This window comes from Corvus cornix, chromosome 20, assembly GCF_000738735.6.
Source record: "Corvus cornix cornix isolate S_Up_H32 chromosome 20, ASM73873v5, whole genome shotgun sequence".
Lineage (NCBI taxonomy): Eukaryota > Metazoa > Chordata > Aves > Passeriformes > Corvidae > Corvus > Corvus cornix.
The window spans coordinates 9613372-9636327 of record NC_046349.1 but is presented as its reverse complement, the minus strand read 5'-3'; the positions used below and the strand labels follow the sequence as shown (position 1 = coordinate 9636327).

At 46.1% G+C, this 22956-nt stretch overlaps 1 long non-coding RNA gene across 1 annotated transcript; it reads left to right on the top strand.

The window, feature by feature from the left end:
• Positions 1-13330: 13330 nt before the first annotated feature.
• On the top strand, positions 13331-21319 carry LOC104687643. Its single transcript, XR_002045030.3, has 2 exons — positions 13331-14997; positions 18327-21319. It is a non-coding gene; the product is annotated as an uncharacterized LOC104687643 (long non-coding RNA).
• The last annotated feature ends 1637 nt before the right edge of the window (positions 21320-22956 follow it).

Genomic DNA, 22956 nt, shown 5'->3' with positions numbered 1-22956 from the left:
CATAATAGTAAGGGTTTAATTGTTTTAATGAAAGTGGCTTTTTCTGCGTTCAAATCAGTTTGCTAAGTTTGGGTGATGGAATAGAAGGCTGGAACTGGCCATGGTTTTCATGCGCCCTGAACAAAAAAGTACAAGCCATTTCAAAAAGGTCTAGCTTGGCATAGTGAAACTTTTAATATCTGCATAACTAACTGCAATAGGAGCAGCCCAACCTGAAGAAAACAGATTTTACAGGAATTACAGTCTCGCTGTCACATTTGTAAAAGGGACACATGCATTTTTCAGATCTTTGCACATTAATGGCTGTATTTGATTCAAAATACAGTCAGTGAACCCACAGTAAATGGAATTAAATGGTATGTGTCTGATTTGAGGGTGACAATCCAGCAATTGTTTCTTGTTTGAATTACTACCTGCGTGGCTGGGCACAGCGGTAATTGAAGCTATAATGTTTCATTCCTCTTTGGGTATAATTTATCTGAAAAGTTCATTCAATGCTGTTCTATTCTCCCTCCTGAAACCCCTCCCTTTACATTACGGTGCTCTCAGGGGCTGCATCTTTTCTGTGTGCTCAGTTTTTGACCTGGTTTGGGCAATTCAAGCACATGACAAAGCTGGTGCTGGTGTTTCCCTGGACCAGCCCCATCTGCCCCCTCTAGCTTTGACCATGGGCTCATCTGCTCTTCAGGGCACAGAGCTCCACTTATCCAGCCCCAGGTCTCTGCTTTGCCTTTGGCTCAGAGATCAGGTGAGCATATCCTTACAGGGTTCTTCAAATTCTCCTTCAAAGACAAGAATTTGCAGTGGCTTTGTGAACATTTTATTTTGTGTGACCACTATCATCAGCTGCAGGACCTGGACCCGTTTGTGCCATGTAAATGGAAAGGCAGCAAGGGTTGCTCTTCCTCCCATCTGTGCCTTGCTTTGTTGCTCTGTGTGGTTCTCTCACACTGCACAGAAGTAGCTGTGGCAGTGCTGTGCATCTGCAAGGGGTAACAAATAGACAGCCCTTCTCTCAACACTCCCCATTTATAAGCAATTTCTAGTCTGTTTTCACCCAATATTGATAAACAGAAGAAAATGGAATGTATTTTATCCACCCATAAAGTCTGACATTTCCAAAGATGGAATCAAATTATCCTCCTCATCTGTCTGCAGCTCACTGGGTTGCTCGCTAGGTACAACTTCTTGCCTGCAGAGTAATAACACCTGGTAATGACACCTAATTTCAGAGCCTCCACAACGAGCTGGTCTAGGACAAACAGGGTTATTTTGCTCACAAATAATATGTAACACAAAGCCAGACTCTGTGTCCCGGGATGAGAGCACTTTTTTCACCCATGGGCCCAGGCTGGAAATCCCTGGGAAGCCCTTGTCAGCAATGGGGCATGTTCCTGCCATTTCTACAAAGACATTTGCATCTTCTTGAGTTGCTGCCACTGCCTGTGGTCTGGTTGTGATTCATGATGATGAACCTTGGGTCTTGCCACTGCTTTTGGGGGGGTTGATTTAGATGAGAATTCCATATGCACATTGTCTGGGAACGTGGCGGTGCTATGAGGAACTGTGGGGAGAGGCAGAGCTCTCCACTGCCCGCAGACACAGAGGGTTGGAAGGAAGAACAAAGAGGAGATCATAGGAAAGAGCATAATGAGGTTTAAAAGATAATTAAGGCTGCTGGTTCCCAAACACTACAGCACTCATAGCTGGGCTGTTGAGCCCAGGGGAAAGCCAAGGGCTGGAGTAAAGCTGGCAGCTGAAGCAGGGCTGCAAATCTGGAAGTGCTGCTGCAGGGAGGGTCCTCAGCACCTCTGAGCCCCTGGTGCCTCTCTCCAGGCACAAGATGTGCAGAGATGCTCATCCTCTGGGATGCATTTGTGGCATTGATGTGCCAACCTTCACCTCCACCAGGGGATCCTGGCACCTTGACAAAGCAGTTTGAAACTAGGCTGAGCTAAGGAGATGGGTGGAGAATAACAATGAGCAAGGACAGACTGGCATCTAAATGTGGAAGGAGCCAGGCAGCCCATGAAGAAAAAGCTGGGGAAGAGAAGGAGTGGGGATGGAGTGAGATGAAGCACTGGAGGACAAGTACTGAGAAGGGACCATACTCCCCAAGGGCAGAGTAGGACAGTTTCTCCCTGAGGAATTCCCTGAGTTTCCCTGAGCACCAGGAGGACCCCTTGGTCCCTGGGGTGATGTCAAATCAGGGGAAGGAAGGCTCTCCTCCATCCTCTTCTGGACCCAAAGGCTCTTGAGTTTCCCCTTCCAAAGCCAGTGTTGTCACATGCACCACCACACGGAAGCACAGGGCTCTTGGTGGCCTCAAACGTGCTGGGCAGGGGCAGAAACACCCACCCAGTTCCAGCAGTATTCTGTCCAGTCAGATTCCCAGCAGCGAAGCAATACAAGCTGCCTTCAATGGAAATTCCACCCAAAATGAGATCTCCAAAAGGAGTCTACAACGCTCTTCCATTCATTTCATATTTTCATGCATGAACCATTGCATAGACTGTTTTTGTCAGGGGTTGTACTTGTCTATGCCCAGAATTACCAACCCCTTGCCTTTTCAAATTTACCTACTAAATATTTTTATTATTCTTTTGCTTGCCTTAGAGTGCAGTATGAATAATTAGAGCAAGTGGCTGCATTTCTCACAATAAAGCTGTGATTTTTAAGTGCCAGAGGACATTTGCGGTGCTGGAAGGGAAAGGTAATTGACATTCCCTTAGGGAAACCTCTTCAAAAATTTGGGCCCTGGTTGCTTTGAATTTATCGTCAGTGGTACAATACAGGCAGGAAAGATGATAATCCATGCAAACAAGCAAACAGCACAGCCGAAAGCAGCCGAAGCAGAAGTTCAGCCCTTTGTGATGGCCGTGACCTGGCTGATCCTCCAGTTCTTTCTTACAAACCATGATGTTGGGGCATTACAATTCAAATAGAAAAAGCCAGTAAAGCTCTTCTAAATGGAACTGAAAGGTCTCATCAGGCCAGGACTGAGCAGGTGAAGCCCAGGAGGTGCTGAGTGCTTGGCTGTCCCTGGGGTGCTGGGGAAGGTGTGTTTGTGTGGGTGACAGCTGCTCCAGGGTGTCCCAAACGCCGCAGAGATCTCCCTCAGTGGTACACAGGGATACAGAGCTGATCGACTGCAGACTCCCCTGGGCTTGCCAGGATTTCCAGAGAAATGACAGAGAGAATTCGTGTGGCATTCCACACCCCACCATGGTGAGAGGAGAGTCTGTCTGCTCCCCAGCCCACATGCCATAGATAAATAAATATCTCTCTATAAGATATATATAGATATATATGCACCCACTGTGCTGCAGAGGCAGTGTACGTGTGCCAGGTGCACAGCACAGCCTCGATTAACCCTTGCTTGGGTCACTCTCCTCTTACAACAAAATGTGCATTAACGGTGCTCCGAGGAGATGAGTTTGCACCAGCCTCTCACAGCTTCTGCTTAAAGGGCAGCTTTGATGTCCTGCAGTTGGGATATTTCCAACAAGGAATGACTTGTTCCTTATCCCAGACCCCTGTTACAAACTGCTCAGTCTTTAGGAGATGTGCACAAGCTGTTGGCACCAGGGCTCTGCAGTGCCTGCAATCCAACCTTCCTGGGATGTTCTGCTCCCAGCTGGGTTGAAGCAAAGGCTCAGCTCATTCATCAGGATTTACAGAAGCACTTGCAATGCCCTGAAACCAAACTGTTGCAAAATTAATTTAAAAAAAAAGAAATAAAAACCAAATTAAAGCAGAGGAACCTACCTTGGTACAGCCCCAACAACCCCACGATGTTGGATATTCCACTCCTGCAGCACCCAGGGCTGGGGAAGGGGGTTGCTGGTACAGGGGTGCAGTGACCTTGGGGCAGTCTGGGCAGAGAGCAGTGCTTGGGGCTGTAGGACTCCCCCTGCCCCAAAGGGGTTTAGGGGGTTTTCCAGTGACTCCCCTTCATCTGCTCCTTTCCTCAGGGCAGAGAACAGACTCATCCCTGCCCTGCTCCCTGTCCCAGGCTGCACAAGCCTTTGACATTGTCATGTCTTCACCAGTCACGACCTGAGGGACCACACGTATCATTTCCACCCAGCAGCTCTCTTTTCCCATTCGGTGATTTTGTAAAATCACCAAACCTTCACTTATTGTACCTCCACTCCCCAGTTGTGTGTCTTGTGGTCTCGCTGCTGCCGAGAGCGCAGCAGCTATGGTGCATTTAAATAGCTGATTTTTCAGGATCTGATTCAGGTCTTGCCTCCAGTAATATCAGTTTGGCTGCTGCAATGGGAACACTGTGTTAAGGGTGTTGAAGTGAAGGAGAAAAACACTTGGGAGCATCAGGTGCAGTGCAGGCACGGCTGGCAGGCGGCACCTTGGCTCCCCTTCACCCTGCTGTGCCTAAATTTGGTGCATGCCCTGAGCACAGAGCAATGTCTGCCCTCCTGGGCTGCCGAGCCTCTGCCTGGGACAGGAGCGCAGCTCATCCCGGGGGTGTCACCGACACCCCCAGCTCAAATGTCAAGGTGCTGCTGTGACATTGTGCCTGTGTCCCCAGATATTTTTCTGTGCTCTAGAGGCACACATGCACTTGTGACTTCCCCGTGCACTGTCCCCTTGGCCTGAGGACAGGAAGCACTGAGAGTTTTGGGTGCAGTTAAATGTCTGTGAGCAGGGGAGGGCAGACAGGGCAGTGATCCATGCCCAGGAATGGGTTGTATCCTGATGTTTCCCCCTGACCTGAGCAGGATTTACCTGCAGGAGACACAGAGAAGAGGTGGAGTCCAGCACTTGGGGTGCAGCTGGTCCCCAGGACCCTGCACACACGAGCATTCCCCGGAAGATCGTGCACCTCCATTCCCCATCCAACGCCGTAGCTCCAGGTGTGCTTTGCAAATTCAATGGAATTATGATTTAGAAAGTAAATCAAGATTTAAATTTAATACTAAATTAAAAAGAAATAATCTAGAAAGAGCCTGAGAAGCACTTAATTTCTTGTTATCTGCCAGCACTTCTGCCATGGAGAAGTGTCTGTGGGGAGCCAGGCACAGGGCAGGATGGCTCTGGCAACGTTTAGCTCCAGTTGCAAAGATTGCCCTCAGCACCTGCAGGCACCAAGGGCTGCTGCGGCTCAGGAAGGGGCTGACCCAGCAGCGCTGCCCCTGCCAAAATCATGCAGCAGAGCTGGGCTGGGAAGGAGCAGAGACAGTGAAGGGACAGAGCTGTGGCGCTCCGGGGTGATGCAGCCGGGACACGCTGGGCACCGCTGCCCGTGGGGACACCACGGCTGTCACCAGAGCCACACGGCTGCAGTGGCCGGGCTCTGGCCACCACATGCTCACACATAATTCCTGACCTCAAGTCGAAAATATAATTCTTTCTGCCACATCTGACATTTAGCTGTACAGCAATCCTTGCCAGGAAATTGCCATCGTTTCAGTTCTGCTCCCAGCTACCCTTCTGATTTATATTTTTGTTTTTATCCAATTTTTCTGACTTGTTTTGGTAGGGTGGACAAAATGTTCTCACTCAAGACAGATGACAGTTTGCCGATAAGAGGAGCAACTTATCACCAACAGCTCTGATTCTTTCTCAAATGCTTAGTCTGTTGGAACAGCTTTAAAGTCTAATGTGATATCACAGGTTAGCCCCAAATCTGCTTCCCCTCCTCTATTTCATACTTTATGGCTCTGAGCATCACTCTTTTTAAACCAAAGCACTTCAGTCTTTTTCAGATCATCATTGCTTTCCTTCCCTTTATTTTTTTTCCCACCTCTTCTTAATTCAAGTATTTAAAAAAATCTTTGGGTATGGCAAATAAAAAAAAAACCACCAGAGATGAGTGACCTCTTGGAAGCTTGGTGTCCTTGAGTCTAACTTTAGAAATCATTTGTCACAGGCACAGAAATGTGCACTGCAATCAGAATTAGCTGCCAGAATTTTTTTCAAACAATGATATTGTAATTTGAGTGGCATTCTTGATAATAGTTCAGGTTCTTCAGCCTTCTCCCCATGCCCCAGAAAACCATGCACTAAAAAATTAAACTTCTGTCTTATTTTGATATTTTTTGTTGTTCTTGTTGTTATTTATCATATGGAAAATAAATGAGAGGGAAAAGAGAGACAAGGAAGTTGAACAGCTTTGAGCTCTGGAGATAAGCCCAGTAGGCTAACAGGGTATTATACAGCTGGGTTTAGTTCAGCAAAAAACAGGACATTCTATGAGAACTGGGTGAATAATTTGCAATTAGTAATTTGGGATATAAAAATCCCGGTTATTTGGAAACATGAAGCTTTACGGGGTGAAATGCCCTCTTCTGCTCGTGGTGTGCATGCTAGCAAAGCAGAGCGGGCTCTGATCAGGGCTTTCACTGCTTGGAATTGTAGATTTTGTAGCAAAATTACTTTTGTTCTGCAAATGTGTAATTCCTATACAATTGTTTATCACTCTTGCTTGGGCTGAATTGGTGCCTTGCACAGGACATGGGATGCACTGGAGTTTGTGAAGGGATCAGGCCCTGGGCACAGGTCCTGTATCAATCCAGGAGCAGCTCCATTGGATTCCTCCCTCTGCCCTGCATTAAATAGTTTCAAGTTTTATACATCAGCACAACCCCCAGTTGCTGAAACCACTCTGTGAGTCTGCAAGTACCAACCAAGAAACCCCTGCTGGGTGCTCATCACCTGCAGGACAGCACCGAGGGACAGAGGACATCACCCTCCTTGGCTGCAGGGTCAGGCACTGCACACAGAAAAGTCCTGAAATCCTTTTGGGAGCTCCCGTCCAGAGCAATTGTGGGTGGGTTTGCATCGCTCCAGGGTACACAGAGTGGGAAGAGCAATTCCTGATCACTGGATTTGGATTATGGATGAGAACTCTACAGGGAACTCACTTGAACTGATACATCTTTTGTGAAAAGCCTCTGGATTTGTAGCATTATGTGAGAGCAGGAGAAAGACTCAATGTGCTGAAATTAGGGTTGCTGGAGCTGCTGCACAGTGTTTGTTCAGGGGTCAGGTCTCTTGGAGGATTTTGAAATTTCAAAATACCTTTTTGGGGGCTCAAAATACAGCTGCCAGCCTCTCTCCCTAATCCCATCACTACAGACACCTCTCACGTGGATCTGGAAGGAAGGTGTCCCATGAAAAGCGAAGCTGCCTGTCCCCGCTGAGGGCACAGTGCCAGGGGAGGGCTCATTTCTCAGATGTGCCACAGCATCGCTCCAAGATGCGTCCCCAGAGCAACTGCACCTGAGCAGCATTAACCTCTCCCAAAGGGGATTCCACAGCTGTGCTCTGGAGTGATGTGGAGCATCCCAGAAGGCACAGAATCCGTGGATCCTGCCATGGCAGGGGCCTCTCCAGCTGCAGCCCACAGCAGCCCTGCAAACCTCTCCCAAGGTCAAACTCCCCACGCAGCACAATGGAGCCTCCAGAGACCCCTAAGACGAAGAAAGTTTGAAATTCAGCTCTAAAATGTGTACAGCCAACAAGGTGCCTCCTTGACACCTGGTTGTTACCTGGAAATAGGGCACGAGGGGTCTGGCAAGGGCTTTGTTTTCCCTGTGCTTGAACCCCACCAGTGCCGGCAGCTCCCCCTGTGACTTCTGAGCCCTGAATGTGCAGAGGGAATTGCAGGAGACACTTCCACGTCTCTGTGTGATGGAGTTATCCTCCTTCCACTAAATAAATGCCAGCGTGTGCACTTCTAGCCTGTATCTGAACAGGAGGCACTGTGTGCCCGGCTCTTTCAATTTTTCATCCTCCTGGAGGAAAAATATGATAGGAAAAGCCTAAAAATTAAAAAAAGACAGAGTGAACAGCTGTACCTAACACCTTTTTCAGCACAATCCACCCAATTATTTTCCTTTCTATGGCTATTTTAGTTTTAAAGCTTCCTCCAAATGTAGGTCCCAGGTCAGCAAGGCATTAAGGCACCCCTGAAGTACTTTGACTTTAAAACATATGCCATGGAAAGGACACTAATCATCTCTTGCATCTTTAACTAAAGATACAGCATTTTATCTGGGATCCTGAGTGTGCCTATAAATATCAGGCAGGGAAGTGCTCAATCCATTGCAGAAACGAGTAACCTAAATAATGGAGCTGGCTGGGGCTCACCCATGGCTAACCTTTGTCCTGGGAGGGAGCTGGACCAAAATCTGTGCATGGCAGGATGTCCAGAGGATGTCACAGTGCAAACACCACAGAAAGGTGTTCCCATAAAGATGCCAGAGTAATCCCATCTTCGCCAGGTTGTCTCACAGCCCCCATGGGCACCTCGGGTGAGAGGTGATGGCTGATCCAGAGGTGCGAGGGCAGAGGACACATCTGGAGGAGACCCTTCAGAAAATAAGATGGGCAGAAGCCTCTTTCTTGGCCCTTCTGCTGGTGGTGGGTGCTAGATGGGCGAGCACAAGGAAGAGAAAGCAGGCGACCTGTTTGCCATCACACTGTGCCTCAATCACAGGTGTACAGCTCCCGAAATACAACCATATTCAAAACTTTATGGCATTACCAACCTTTTCATTTTGGCTAGCATTCTCCTTGCTTATTACCCTGAAACCTTAGTTTTTTCAAGGCACTGCTCCCCCAGGGAAGGAAAACCTCTGTGAGAGCCCCAAACCAGCCTTTTGCAAAGCAGAGTAGCCTGTGGGTTGGGCTGAACAGGAGATCTCCCTTCTTCCCCAAACACAGCTGGGGTCCCTCTGCACCCCAGGGCAGATGCTCACCTGCAAAGGCTGTTCCCAGGAATGTGCTGGCAGGGACAATGCCAGCCCATACAGCAGGAATGCTGCGGCATGTGTTATTAGAGTCATTTGTTGTGGTTAGTGAGCAAAACCACCCAAGCTCATTTCTGTTCCATTAGAGGAAGGAAACAAAAAGGGAATAGAATAACTCCGTTTGAGGCAATTTGCTGGGGATTTTGTGTATGATTGAGAGGGTTGTAGAAAGTGGGAATACTTGCCAAAGTTTGACATGGCTCTTTGGAGAAAAGTATCTCAAAGTTATCGAATACAGACAAAGTGAGGCCAAAGTGGCTGGTTTCAATGCATTTTGCTTGTCTACAGATCACAGACTGCCCCACTCTGCTCTGCCCAGCCCACAGGCTGCTTTTCTGGATAGCTGATGAATTTTTGGTGAAATCTTGGAGGAATGTCACTGCACTGGCTGGCAGCTCTTTGGGCAAAGATTTGATCCTGAGGTTTGGCACATGCAGGGTGTGATCCTCCTCTGTGATCAGCCACCACATGGACCTGGCACAGGTCCTGATTCTCTTCTCTGTTCCCCACATCTCTGGGGAATGGAGAGGAGATCCACAGTGGGCAAGGGACCCTTCCCATGGGACACAGACACAAGGAGTCCCTCCAAACACAGACATAAAATTCCAAACCACCACCAAAAGACAGCCCATAAAGCACTGGCTGCTCTCAGGAGCGAACTGGAGATTTCTCCTGCTAATTATAAAAATGGCAGACAAAACCCTGCATGATATGATTTCTTACATTAAACAAATTTTATGGTGGAGAAGACTTTTAGTGGCACTATTTGCAGACCTGGCCTTTCGCCAGCTCGCTGTCATTAATTCCGCTGATCTTAAGTATCAGCTGCACTTATTCCAAGGGGCTATAAATAAACCCCTGAAGCCTATTAAAGGAGCCACCTTCCTCAGGCTGTTTGTCAAGCCTGGACAGACTGACATGGGCAGTGTTCAGGCAGCTCTGGCCAGTGCTGAGCATGTCTGGGTTCAGGTCTTTCACATGCTCACAGATCTATCTTTCACATTGCTGGGCACATGGAACTTTTTTATTAGAAGAAAACCTCACTTTAGGCAGGCAACAAATAGTGGTGGTTCTGTTAGGGCTGGGCAAATCCTTGACCTGAAGCGTGGAACTGTTAGACCTTCACTAGCTGGAAGGGTCAGAAATGAACAGGAGACTGGGAGAGGATAAGACGAGGAGGTGTTTTAATGTAAGATACGGAGAAGCCACCACTCCCAGAGCATTTATCAGTCACACTTGCACTCAGGGTTGCCACCATTCTGGCTCTCCCCTGAGATTTGCCAGGTAAAAATCCAGGCTAAGGGTGCCCCCCACCACCTGAGAAGCCCACGGGCTGCAGGCAGGATGTTCCAGGATGCAGCAGCCACGCTCTGTGTCTCTGGTGCAGCTCCTGTGAGAAATGGGTGGCAGTACTAATGTGTGCTTAATGACCCGTGGTGCAGAAATGACTACGATGCAGGAATTAAATTTACAATCAACTTCCTTTTTTCTTTCTTTTTTTTTTAATCCCCTTGAAACCTTGAAACCAAAGTTCCTAATCAGAAAAGTCCATGTAAGTGCCTCTCTGCTCCCAGGCAGGGCAGGTGACTGCAGGCAGCCGCAGGATTGAAGCTGGATACTGTCACCGTGCCAGGCATGACACCGGACTGCTTCGATGGCAGGGTAAATTGATGACACAATCTCAGGAGAGCTCACTAGTTGATGCCAGGCTTATTTTTGTAAGTGCAAACTAATGAAATTTAGAGTTTTAATAAAAAAAAAGAAAAGGAAAGGAAAGAAAAGAAAAGGGAAAGAAAAAAGTGGAAGCTACAATTTATAAATGGAATTCATAATGGAGCAGAGTGCCAATTGCATTAAGGAAACGAGCAGCTCAGGCTTTTACCCACAAGAGCCCCCAGGGTTTTTTTGGCAAGAGGCAGGGAGTCCCAGTTGTCCCAGTGAAGCTCCACACTGTCTGTCTGTCCTGGGCTCAAACAGGGGAAAACTACCAGGAGGCGTTTGGGATGATGCTTGTCCTGGAGCAGGCACCGACCTCTTCTACAGATCACCTATCCTTTCCCATTCGTCCAGGGTGGACCTTGCTCTTCATGTTCTGAATTTTAGAAGGTAACAACAAAATTGTTTAAAAGGCAGTGAAAAGGATGGAAATGTAACCATAAACCCACAGCAGAGGCATCCCACAAAATGATGGTGAGTATCCAGGAGGAGATAAAAAGACACCTCCCAAAAGGAAGGATGTGCAGTTCAGAGCAACCAGGAGGCTTTGGGTAGCTTTTTTTATTTTACAGACTTTCTGCTCTCTTCTCCTGTGCTTCACCACCTCTCCACTCACAGATTTGGCCCTAAATACTCTGATGGATTAAAGAACATGGAGGGGGCGATTTTCAAGAGCAGGAATAGGCACATCCCCAGGCAAGGAGCCCAGCTATGGCCAAATCTAGACAACTGCTGTGGTTTGGTTTTTTCTAACATGTACTGCTCTGATCCTGCGAGTCTATGGCTCTATGATTCTGGGATTCCATATTATGGGGTCAACACAGCTGGTCCTGAGCTGAATTCAAGCCAACACAACCTTGGAGCACATGCCAAAGGCAGAAGATGAGGAGGTGAGAGGAAACCTTCAGACCTCCAGCCACAGGTGCAGTGCCCTAAGCAAAATTCTTTTTTTCTCTTGGCTTGGCGTTCACGAAACCTCTGGAAATCCTCTGGGGACCAAAAAGCAAGTGAGATTCTACCCCAAATGTGATGTTTCCATGGAAGCCAAGTAAAAGCACTTCTGTGGGTCTGGGGAAAGGTCGCAGCAGGCTGAGCTGAGCATGGGAAGTGGCTGCCAGAAGAGATCGTGAGGTTGGAGCCTGTCAGCAGCAGACTCATGAAAGATTGTTCCTTGAGCCATCCTGCACCCACTGCCATGGTGACCCTGGAATCTGTGCTGCGACTGGCAGTGGTTGGGCTGAGGTTTTCCCTTCTACTGTGCCAGCTGTTTGGGCTGGTGACCTTTCTGGAAGGAGGGAACTTGTAGTGGATGAGCAGGAACAGGCACTGGGGAGTGTGAAAAAGCACAAAAATGTTTCAGGATCCATCCCTATCCCTTGCCCAAGTAAGAAATGAAGCTTTGGAGAAAAGAGCTAACAAATGCACCTACAGAAGTGAGGAGAACTTTAATTGCCTGTACAGCAGAGTCTGAACAAAACAAAAAGCTGGGAATGGCTAATTTATAAGTACAGATTCTTTCCGGAGAGTATGACTTAAACTTGGGGAGAAAATCCATGTGCCTGGAATACTAAAATCAATAGTTTTAACCTATTTAGAAAGAATTGAGTGGGAAAAGAAGGCACAGGAGGGACAATCAATATCAGAAGTGACATTTCTGCATTCTGAGCACCACTAGAAACTGAAGAGAAAGTGACCTCAAACACAAATAAAAACCAAAAGAAGGTGTTTCTCCAGACCATCAACCCTCACTAGAAAACAGGGATTACTCACTTCTTAGTCACATATCTCTAATACTTAAGAAAATTTCCCTGTGCTGTCCTGGGGAACTTCAACTCGAATGATGTGAGCTGGAGAGCTCACAGTGCTGGTTTGGGGGTTTTCTAAATGTGCTAGAAGAGTGTTTCCTAATCAAAACCAGGAGGATCCTCAACAGGATCATCCTGACAGCTGCAGGACTTTACAGACCCCAAAACTGGCTACAGCCAGCACAGAGGTGACCCCGTTTCGATCATACAGGCTGGGCACAGACAAAAAAGCCTGAGCTGACCATGGGTCCCTGTGCTTTTCAGAGCTGTGAGCCAGGTCACCTGGGAGGATTTTAAACAGAAAATGGGAGTCATATCTGGCAACTCCTTGTTTAAAGAAACTCTGGCTTCTAGGAAATCTAGTAAAACCTCAGCATTGGGAAAGAGAAGGTTATTCTGGCTGAAAACTGAAGCTCAAAGGAGAGTGAAAGTAGGTAAACTCCCAGAAAGAAAGAAGGGAAAGTGAATAAAAATGAACATAAACCAGCCCCAAGCAGGAGGCTGTCAGGTGAAACCTGTGGCTAGCAGAGCTGAGGGCAACAGGGATGTGCTCTTTAGATATAAGAGACTCAAAGTAGTTGTCTAGACAAAATAGCAGACATTAAAAAAAGAATACATAAAAGGCAGACACTAAATATTTAATTTCTCTATTTCGGGGGAAAAAAAAGCTGAGTGAAATCGCCATGTAATATGATGATGTGGAATATCTTCTGCTCCAACTCAGGATGTTAAACAGCTGCTACTACAGCTAGGGGATTTTTTTTTGATCAGCAGCTCCCAATATTCAGTGCCTGAGAGTTTTAAAACCTGTCCCAGGAGCACCCCAGGCCAGCACAGAGTTTTCCAGAAGATCAAAGCAGTGTTGACTTTGAGCCAACGAATAAATGTCGATGAGGAGGATGACTTGCGTAATTATAAATCTGATTGTTTGATGTTGATTTTGTGGAAAAAAAAAAAATAATGGAAGAGCTGATAAGGGACTTGATTAATAACAATTTAAGGAGAATAACTAATTACAATCAACATGAGCTAATGGAAAATAGATCTTATTAAATGAAATTGATATAATTTTTCAAGAATGTGATTATAGATTTGATTGATTTAGTACATTTCATCAACACTGTTACGTTTGACTTCAGCGAGGCATTTAACTTAATGTTGTCTCATTTATTAGGAAGCTAAAACAATGTAATATCAACACGGCCCGCGCTAAACGGATGAGAACCCTGGTGATAGGTTTAAACATATCCGAGGAGCATCCCAAGAGGCTGCCTTTCTGTTCAGCATTTTTAGCAAAAGGTAGAAAATCAAAACTCATTACAGTCCAAGTTTGCTGATGAGATTTGGAGTCGGACCATGGCTGGAATGTGGATGGGGCTCTGCCTCAGACCTGCACTGCTGCTGAGCCAGATGGAAGCAAACCCCAGTCGGTTTCACACAAAGCCACACTTCCAGGAACCGGGATTTCACTGCAGGGAGGAGGGATCCTCTTACATAGTGCTGGAAACTTGATAAAACAGTGGAGTGAAATATCTCTGGTGTAACACCTAATGGGACACTGCAGCTATTTCTGGTGCCTGCGACTCCAGAAGGATGGTGATGAATGGGAGAGGGCACACGGGAATGACTGAAGCATCACAAAACATGCCTTATAGTGACAGACTCAAGGACCCCAATGTGCTTAGCTTAACAAAGGGAAGGTTAAGAGATGGCTTAATGACAATCCAGATGTATTCAGACAGGGTACAGGGATGCAGAAAGGGAGAGCCCTTCAATCTAACAGACAGAGCGATAAAAAGAGCTGGTGACTGGAAGCTGACGCTGTTAAATTCCATCTGGGAAGGGTGTGCTTTATGTTTGGGAGAAGTAACAGCAGAACAACTTCCCAACAGATGGTTTCATCATCATCGGCCATTTCAGACTCGTGCTTTTTTTTTTCTTTTGGTTTTTTTAAGCCATATCCTGGATTCACCAAAGATCACTGTGAATCAACACACAGGCGCACATAGTGCCTGAATGGGATGGGCCTTTTTGGGTTTTTAATCTTCCTAATAATAAGTATTTAAGACATCATCCTCAAGCACTGAGTGGAACCATTCCCTTTTCCCAGAGTTATTGGTCTGGCCTTGGTGGGCACTCATGCAGACACCTCAGTGCGATTGGCACTTCATCTTTGCCAGTGGAGAGCCTGGAAGAGTCCTCTAAAACCCCATAAAACAAGCCCAGCCCATATCCCCCTGCTATAAAAAAACCCCCCAAAATGCAGTGCCAAGGAGAGCAGCTCAAAGCATGAAGCACATGCATTCCAGTGGTTCAGTAAAATCCTGCTGATCCCCAGCTGCTGCTGTAGCTTGATGGACTTTTCAGGGAAATGACACCGCCATGTTCCTTAAGAGTTGCTAAAATTGTGAGTGGAAAAGGTGCAGTTTGATAACAGATTCATCTACACCCAGGAAAACACAGAATGAGAGAGTGCTGCAGTCTTGGGGACTTTCTGCAGGAGCTCCACCACGTCTCTGCTCTCTGGTTTGGAAGCTGCTGAAATTTCTCCTTCCATGGAAGTTACTCAGCAGGAGTCTCAGCTACAGACCCCTCAATCAGGAAACTCCAGGAGCCACGCATGGACTTCTCCTGGCACTGCTCTGCAAGCCCCAGCTGACATCTTACTGTGCATCTAGATGTGCTTGGGGACCAAACAGGTATAAATATATATACATATATAATTTATTTTTTGCTTTTCCTTGTGTACTGGGACATTATTTCTGCTTTTTAAGCTTGGAAAACAGTGTCACAAAAAAAATTTTCGTTCCCAAGAAATACTGTGATTGGTAGAGGTGATGAGATAAGAACTGATATCCAAAAGTGGATAACTGAATTTGTTTCACAATTGATTTCTATATAAGGGACTTTATCTTCTGGTGAGGTCTTTACCTTTAAAAGCAGGTCTTTACCTTATAGAAAGGATAGAAAAGAGAGGTCATTTGTTATCTTATCTTGTAATGAGATCAGCAAAGAAAGACTTTTAGGGCCCTCCACAGTTTATTCATGACATCAGTGTGGTTCTTCAATTGCAGAATCAATCCAGGTGTAAATTGGGATGCTGGGACCTCGTCTCATCCCTTCTGCCCACACCAAGGAGCCAGATGGGAATCTGGGACCATGTCCGTGTGTCCTGAGCTGTGCTGGATTTACCTCTGGTTTGATTCAAGCCCTGGCTGCTGCCCCCACCACCTGCCACCTCTCTGCTGCTGTCACCACAGTTGATAACCCAGATTATCAGTGAGTGGGGAGGAGGCAGCACTGCAGGATGTTGCCTGCCACAGTCACTAACCCTGCCCCACACCTTTGTACCTCCTGCTCAGGGCAGAGGCCACCACCCAGAAACTTCTTCAGCAGTTCCAATTCAGTCTGCCAGAGCCCTTTGCTCCTAATGCCATTTAATCCAGTTCCTTGTTAGCCAGCCAACAAGATTTCCACTGATATCAGGTTTTGGCCCAGGAACAGTGCAGAACCTTTTGAACTGAACATCTTAAGCACAACACTTATATTTTGTCGGAAAAAAAGCCTGAACCAGCAGAACTCTTTTACAGCCAGGGCAGCATCATTACCATAGAGGCAAACACTAATTTAATGTGGTTCACAGTAACAACACACCATTTATTTAAATACTTCACCATTTAATTTATTCAGCATTTTATATTGAAGAGTATTTTCATTAGGATTCCACTGCAAAACCAAAGAAGGCATTAAATCATTTAATATACTGACAACTCGCTTAATTTATTTAAGCACAGGAGTCTAATTCAAAAAAGCCAGACCTTATACAGAGCCCTGTCTTTACAGCCCTGGCACACAAGGGCCTATTAATTTCAGGGTAGTGCGTTACATGAATTTATTTTGAGATCCCAGTATGTGCTCTCCTGTGGTCAGCAGCCTGCTGCAGGGCCGCACCTGCCAGAGCTGCCTTCAGGAATTCCTCCCAGTGCACACCAGTCCAGCTCCATGCCTTTTGCTTCTGCTGATGCTGGTGAGCATCCAGCCCTTCGCATTTGTCACCTGGCTGGGTTTGGTCCTTGACGTGCCACAGAGTGTCTGGAGCAGCAGAGATCAGCAGGGAAACAGGCAAATCAGCAAGCCCTGGGGTCATCAGTGATGTCTTCAGTTTAACTCTCATTAATTGGCATTCAGAGCACTTGGTAAAGTCTGGGGGATCCACTGCAATGTATCCCTGACTTGGCTGGTATTGAATTAGCCAGAGACACTCAGTTCTCCAGCTCTGGGGTCTCTGTGGCGAGGCCCCTCCAGCCCTGCCCTGAAGGTGCTGAGTGGCCTCAGGACTGCCCACAGTTGTCACATCAAAGCACTCACACCCTGCCTCAAGCAAACCCTCCCCTTGATATTCTGGGTGCTCAGCTCCTTGGGCAATCGAGCCCTTGTGGCTTATTACTGATGTCCCCAGATGTCCCATAACAAATGGCAGAGAAGAAAATTGTCACCTATGACAAAGCTCTGGGTGATATTGGGGTCCCCAGTGGCTCCTGGTTTGGCTGCTTTCCGAGAGCAGTGCTGAAGCAGAACCTGAGAAACAATAGCACATTTTCAATAGGATGCACAGGGCCACATTAATAAACATTAGGGGGCTTGATATGATCAGGCAAAAGCAGCACAATGAAATGAGGTACCAAAAGCAGGCTGGAGAGGAGGCGAAGGCAACTGAAGAGGGAGTTTAATGACTCACCCGGCTGCAAAATGCAGCTGGGTGCAAGGCTGGGATAGAAAACCTTTTAATGAATTCAACATGTGTGCACCCTTTGAAGGCTTAGCTCCCCATTCCCCAGAGGTGTTTGACCCACCTGAAGATATGGATCATATAGAAAATAATAACCAGTAAGTAATAATAATAATAGTAATAATAGGAAGAGCAGGATCCTCATCTCCAATTCATATTTATAATCCAGCAAATATCTCACCTAAAGCCACAAGATTTATGGGTTTGCATCTATAATTAATATCCTTCCTTAAGCAGGAAAGGGTATGTTTTCCTACAGATAAATCTGGTGCTCTAGACCTGGGTTTTGAAGACTAATATTTAAATCCCCTGCAAGACACAGTTATTGATTGTACAGATGTATACAACAAAGACACAGCATGCACATTTATAGAGATAGCATTGTACAGCTATTTTAAAAAGAAACAAAGTTTCTCTTCTAAATGCAATATATGAAGCTTAATCAGGAAAGAAAAGGATGAAGATGAGGAGGTTAACTTGGTGTCTGCTCCAAACTGTCCCTACTTCCCAAAGATTTCATTTGCATCAGGCCCCTTGCTAAAAGCAGGGCTATTCCTGGGCGCCGAGACACATAAAGGGCTTTGAGACAAAGGTAATCGATTTGGTTTTAGTGTTATGGGGAAAATAAACAGTTAGGCTGATATAACAGTAGAAGTGTCAAACAGGGTCAGGGCTAATGAAGTGACTCACAGCAGGTTGGAATTAAAACACCCTTCCTTTTCTCCATCCTCCCCTGCGTACCTCCCCTCCAGGAGCGATCCCTGTGTATGCCCAAAATCACACCTGTGGGTGACAGCAAAGCATCAGCCAAGGGTTGTTTAGGGCTGGGCACTGGACTTGCCGTGGCTGAAGGTTTCCATGTCCAGCACCAACCTCTGAGCCATGGAAAATTCCATCCAAGGCAAGCTCTGCCCTTCAGCTCCACATCATGCACCACAGCCACTGCACATTGCCAGGGAGGCTCAAAGGTGCCCAGAATCATCCCACCAGAGCTGAACTGGCCACTGGTGGTTGGAGGATCCCTTTAAGGCTCTGTGTTGTAGGCTTGGAGCTTTGCAACCTCAGGACTAGATTGGGTCTCATGGGATAACCACCTTGCTATCCCACAGTGGGTCAAAACCAGCTTGCCCAGCATCTGCTGGCTCTGGTCTGCACTCCAGAGATCTCCTCACCTTCTGAATATTCTCTACAACCAGGTTTCAAAGGGTTCATTTGCTCTTCTTTTTTTTTTTTTCTCAGGGGTTTCTTTTCACTTTTGTGAGTTGTAATGAGCAAAGTAGGAATGTGCTGGGTGAGGAACCAAACCTAGGAAAATACAGCTTCTCTGGAGCAAATATATCTGAAAAATATGGAGAATTACTGGAAATTCAAACGTAGGCACTCATCCAAGGTCAAGAGTGGAAACATCACCTCACTTAATGGTGAACTTCTCAACAGAAGCAAAGCACTTCTGCTGTTCTGTATCCAAAGAGTAAAGACATGAAGAGAGCTCAGACACTTGTATTTGTACTGTCCTAAGGCATATAACACCCCTGTTTATTGGAGATTTTAGTTAGTAATGTTTAAATACTATTCATCACAAATTTTAAAAAAGCCTTTATGCACTCAGTGATTTAAGAAACTCATCAGTGACTGCATGTGAGAGCCTCATTCAAACCTCATGGGGAAAGAGCTTCTTCTCCCCAGATTATGGGCTCCCAGAAGGGAGATTATACCCAGGGGAAGGAGAAGAAGAAGGAGGGAAATGGCAACAACATTTGTGTTGCACCACAAAGGGGTGGTGAGCTGCAGGCAGGCTGGCTGCACCTTGCTTTGGGGAGTCAGCTCCATCACCCATGGACTGGAGATGGTCCTTCACCCAGATGTTACTTTCCAGTGTCATGAAGCCTCTGTGGAAGGAGGGAAAAGAAAAAGCAAAAGAAACCTTCTGGCAAGCACTGTGCTGCTCCAAAGCCTAGCGACCATGGAAGAGCTTTCCCTACAGACAAGCTGCCCAATGCACTCCCTCATGATTTTTATCTGCGTGAAGAACACGGGCTCTGGGTGCCCAGGCACTGCTCTTCTCTGCAGCTCTGAAAGGGAAAGAAATTCATGGCTGTTGCTCTGCAAGGCCAAATACCAGTAGCACAGGGGCTTGGGAAGCTGCAACCAGGGTGGGGTACTCAGCCAAGGCAGAGCTTTGCTGCAACTTGGTTTTCATGATTTAGCATTCCTGCTGTAAATAATTGATACTAATGTAAGTGAGATAAGAGACAGACTGTCTGTGGGCTGGGAGGAAGTGGATCCTGGTGACATCCACCTGGAAATGCGCTTGCAGATTTATCTGAAATAAAAACGTTGAAAAGCCAAACGCAAAGTCCAAGAGGTGGGGAGGGAGCAGGGATGGGAAAGGCAATCAGTGATCAGCTCTGAGCACTCTCATCTCTCTAAGAAAAAGCTACCAATAATAATTTCCTTAATAAGAGAATTCCTGTACTAACAAGCACTTCCTCTCTCCCTGAACATGGCTCTCACACTAGTCCATAAGCTGTGTTCCTGCACTGCCAGAGAGCCGGGTGGGTGTTAGCACAATTTAAGGAATTAAAATGTCATTAAGGGGGTGCGTGGAGCACACCCTTCCCTGTCGGACACCATGCCAGCAGGAAAATGCCAGTGAGCTCAGCGTATCTGATGCCTTTGGCTTAGGTTATCTACAACCAGCTGAGTACCAGGAAGGAGCTCTCCTGAATCTCAGGCTTTGAAACTGGAGAAGGCAAAATTATATCTCTGGTCCTGCGAGGGCGGCCGTGAGACGGGCGATGGAGACAATCCTGCTGGGTGGAGAAGGGGAGATTTCCCTGCTGGGAACCTTGGAATCCAGCACGTCCCCGGGACCATTACACCATATCCATTTCTAAATCCTGATTTGGAGAGTGCTATTGGCATTTCACATCCTCTGAGGAGTCTGTGCCCGGCGGCAAACCGACATTCACTTCCCCCCGCATGACATAATGCCTGTTTTCGTCCTGTCTAGTGGATATAAAAAAAGATAATTTCAGCTGAAAAAAAAAATGACATCACTATTGAGCCACTTTACAGCTCTCTGCTTCTCTCTCTTATGTCTCCTTCTTCACATCCCACCTGCGTTACCTGTTGCTCATCAGCCCAAGGACCTTCCTGTAGCCACTGCACAAGGTACGTGTGCCTGATGGTTTCAACTTGCTGGACGATTCAAGTGCCAAAGTGAAAGGAATTGCAGTGGCAATTCCTTCATTTCAAACTATTTTCTTGTAAACAAAGTGGAGGGTCCCTCATGTCCTCTGTCTCCCATGCCAAGAGCAGGCAGCTTGTTGTACTCCTCTCCTGAAGGCCGTGAGTTTACACATCACTCTGGTAAGCACATATTCAGGGGCTCTAAATTTGTTTTAAAATATACTTCTTAACTTAGAGATTTCATGCAGAAAGGCAGAGGAAAAAAGCTGCTTTGGAAATGTTAGGAAGGAGCAGCATTGACTCATCAGTGATATGAATGGAGAAAGCCAGAGGGACCTTCTCATCTCTAATGTGATTTTATGATTCAGTGAATAATGCATATTAGCATAATACTGACTAAAAAAATCCATACTCATCATAGAATCACAGCTATCAACATTATCCTATTATTAATTATTAACATTTACACTATCAATCAGCCCCTGGCTTACTGATAGCTTAAAATCTTGTATGAAGATTGTTACAACAATAGCCACAGTACATCACGTAATGTGCTTCACAGTCAGGTTGTCATATCCTCATCTATAAAGCTTTTTACTAATGCACTTTACAACATATCTTACAGTACATGGATGAAGAATGTGGCTGCACCCAGTAATAATTCCATTAATTATGAATAAAGCATTTACAAATGACATCCTTATTTAAAATTAGTGATGAACACATTTTGGTTTAATGCAGATGCACTGTGTAATTTGTAATTGGGTAAAAAGCAATGCTGGCAGCACGGGGTAGGGAAAAAGGGCCAAGATCTTATGATTTTTGCATCAGCAAGGAAAGGGGGGAAAAAAACAGTGGAGAAAATGATTGACAAACAACAAAACATTGGCATAAAGCTGACCAAACTCCAAGGTGATAGTTGAAAGCAATGATTAAAGGTGCCCTGCAAAGCTGAAAGGGAAAAATCTTTGCCCACTGACCTTGCATTGCGGTTGTGTTAATAAAACTCACTCCTATATTAATAAAGTCTATGTTTTCATTGCTTTCTCTCATTTCAGTGTTTTCAGCTGGCTGGCAGCTCACCAAGACTCGTTAGCCACATACAGTTTGCCTTTGCAGTACCTTGGTACCGCTTTGTCCTGTAGGCTCCCAGGGATGGCAGAATATTTATTACATACAATATTTCACTGAGGCTACTTACGTCAAGAGGCTATAAATACATTACTCTTCCTAGTTTACTTAAGGGATAAAAAGTGAGTAGCTAAGTTTACAGAGCAGGCTCAAGGTCTATTAATGTGTGGTCTGTTCATTTTCATATAGATCTCAATTGTTTGAAATTATTTTCCAGATTAATGCTGTGAGTGATTCTTGCCTTGCTCATCATTTCCAAGTACTGCTGGTCTACTTGTGCAATGGTCATATTCAGGTTATTACATGCATTATGGAAGAAAGGTTAATTTAAACTCATCAAGCTTTTTGGTAACAAAGCTGTACATATTTATGTGGTCATAGTTTTCCACTGAGAGCCTTGTGCCAAGAACTTTTTATACTGAGGTTCAACTATTTAAATGTGTCCCATCTGGGGATCCAAAAATCCCAGCAGCTCAGTTCTGGTCACACTGGTGGGGGGACAAGAGCTTTGGCGGTCAGCAGAAAGTCAGCAAACTTCTTTTAATTACTTTTTCCCTGAATTTCCCCAGTGTTTACAGCAGTCTGGATCAACAAGGTGCCTGGATAATGCACAGGCCACAGTGTCACGTGTCTGTCAGCATGGAGCCAAAGCTGTTCATGGTGCTGGGTGCTGAGGACAGTGCAAGGTTCTGCAGACTCAGAGAGTCAGAGAAAAGAGACCTGGATCCATCACATAAAGTTAAGGAAAAAAATTGCCTCAGGAAGGACCTAGTTTTGGGTTCAGGCAGACCTTTCTGCAGGTTTTCCAAGGAGATGAGATTGCAAACCAGAGCCAAGCCAGGCAGGAATTCTGTCTGAATTATTTTCACATTCTCTTTTAATGTCCCATCCATGGGTAATATCTAGTGCAAAGCATGACACCTGACATAGCCCTTTCCCCATATTTTCAAGTTAATAAATGTAGTAGAAAATAATATATAGTGTTTATTGCCAGCACTGTCAAGGAGGACACTGTGCATTCCCCCTCTCCACCCAGACCCAGGCAGTGTAGGAGAGGCTGCTGTAATTACAGGTCTCCTTGTGCAAGACTGCTTTGAAATTCCCAGTATTTCTCCAAACCACCAGCAAGCTGGTTTTCGGAGCTGCCAGACAGAGAATTTATTTATTAAGGTCTTGGCTGTTTGCAGCAGTGGCTGGGCAGCAGCAGTTCCGCAGAGTTATCAAAAATCTATTTCCTTGCAGAGTCACAAGTAAAATATCAAACCCCCTTTGAAAAGCCAAGTGCAACATTTACATTTTAATCTCCCCAAACACTTTCGCTTCTGACAAACTGGGTTTTTTGGTCTGTGTGTTATGGAGAGGAAAGGCAGGGGGGCTGGAGGAGGAAGGTTTACAGCCGTGGGAGGGAGCATGGGCTGCTTTGTGTGTGTGACACAGCCAGAGTGGCACAGTGACCTCCCTGTGCACAGGGACAGCAACGACTGTCACCTTTCAGCACTGCTGGGGCCAGGTGAAAAAAAAAAGCAGCCTGGCCCCAAAATTTAGC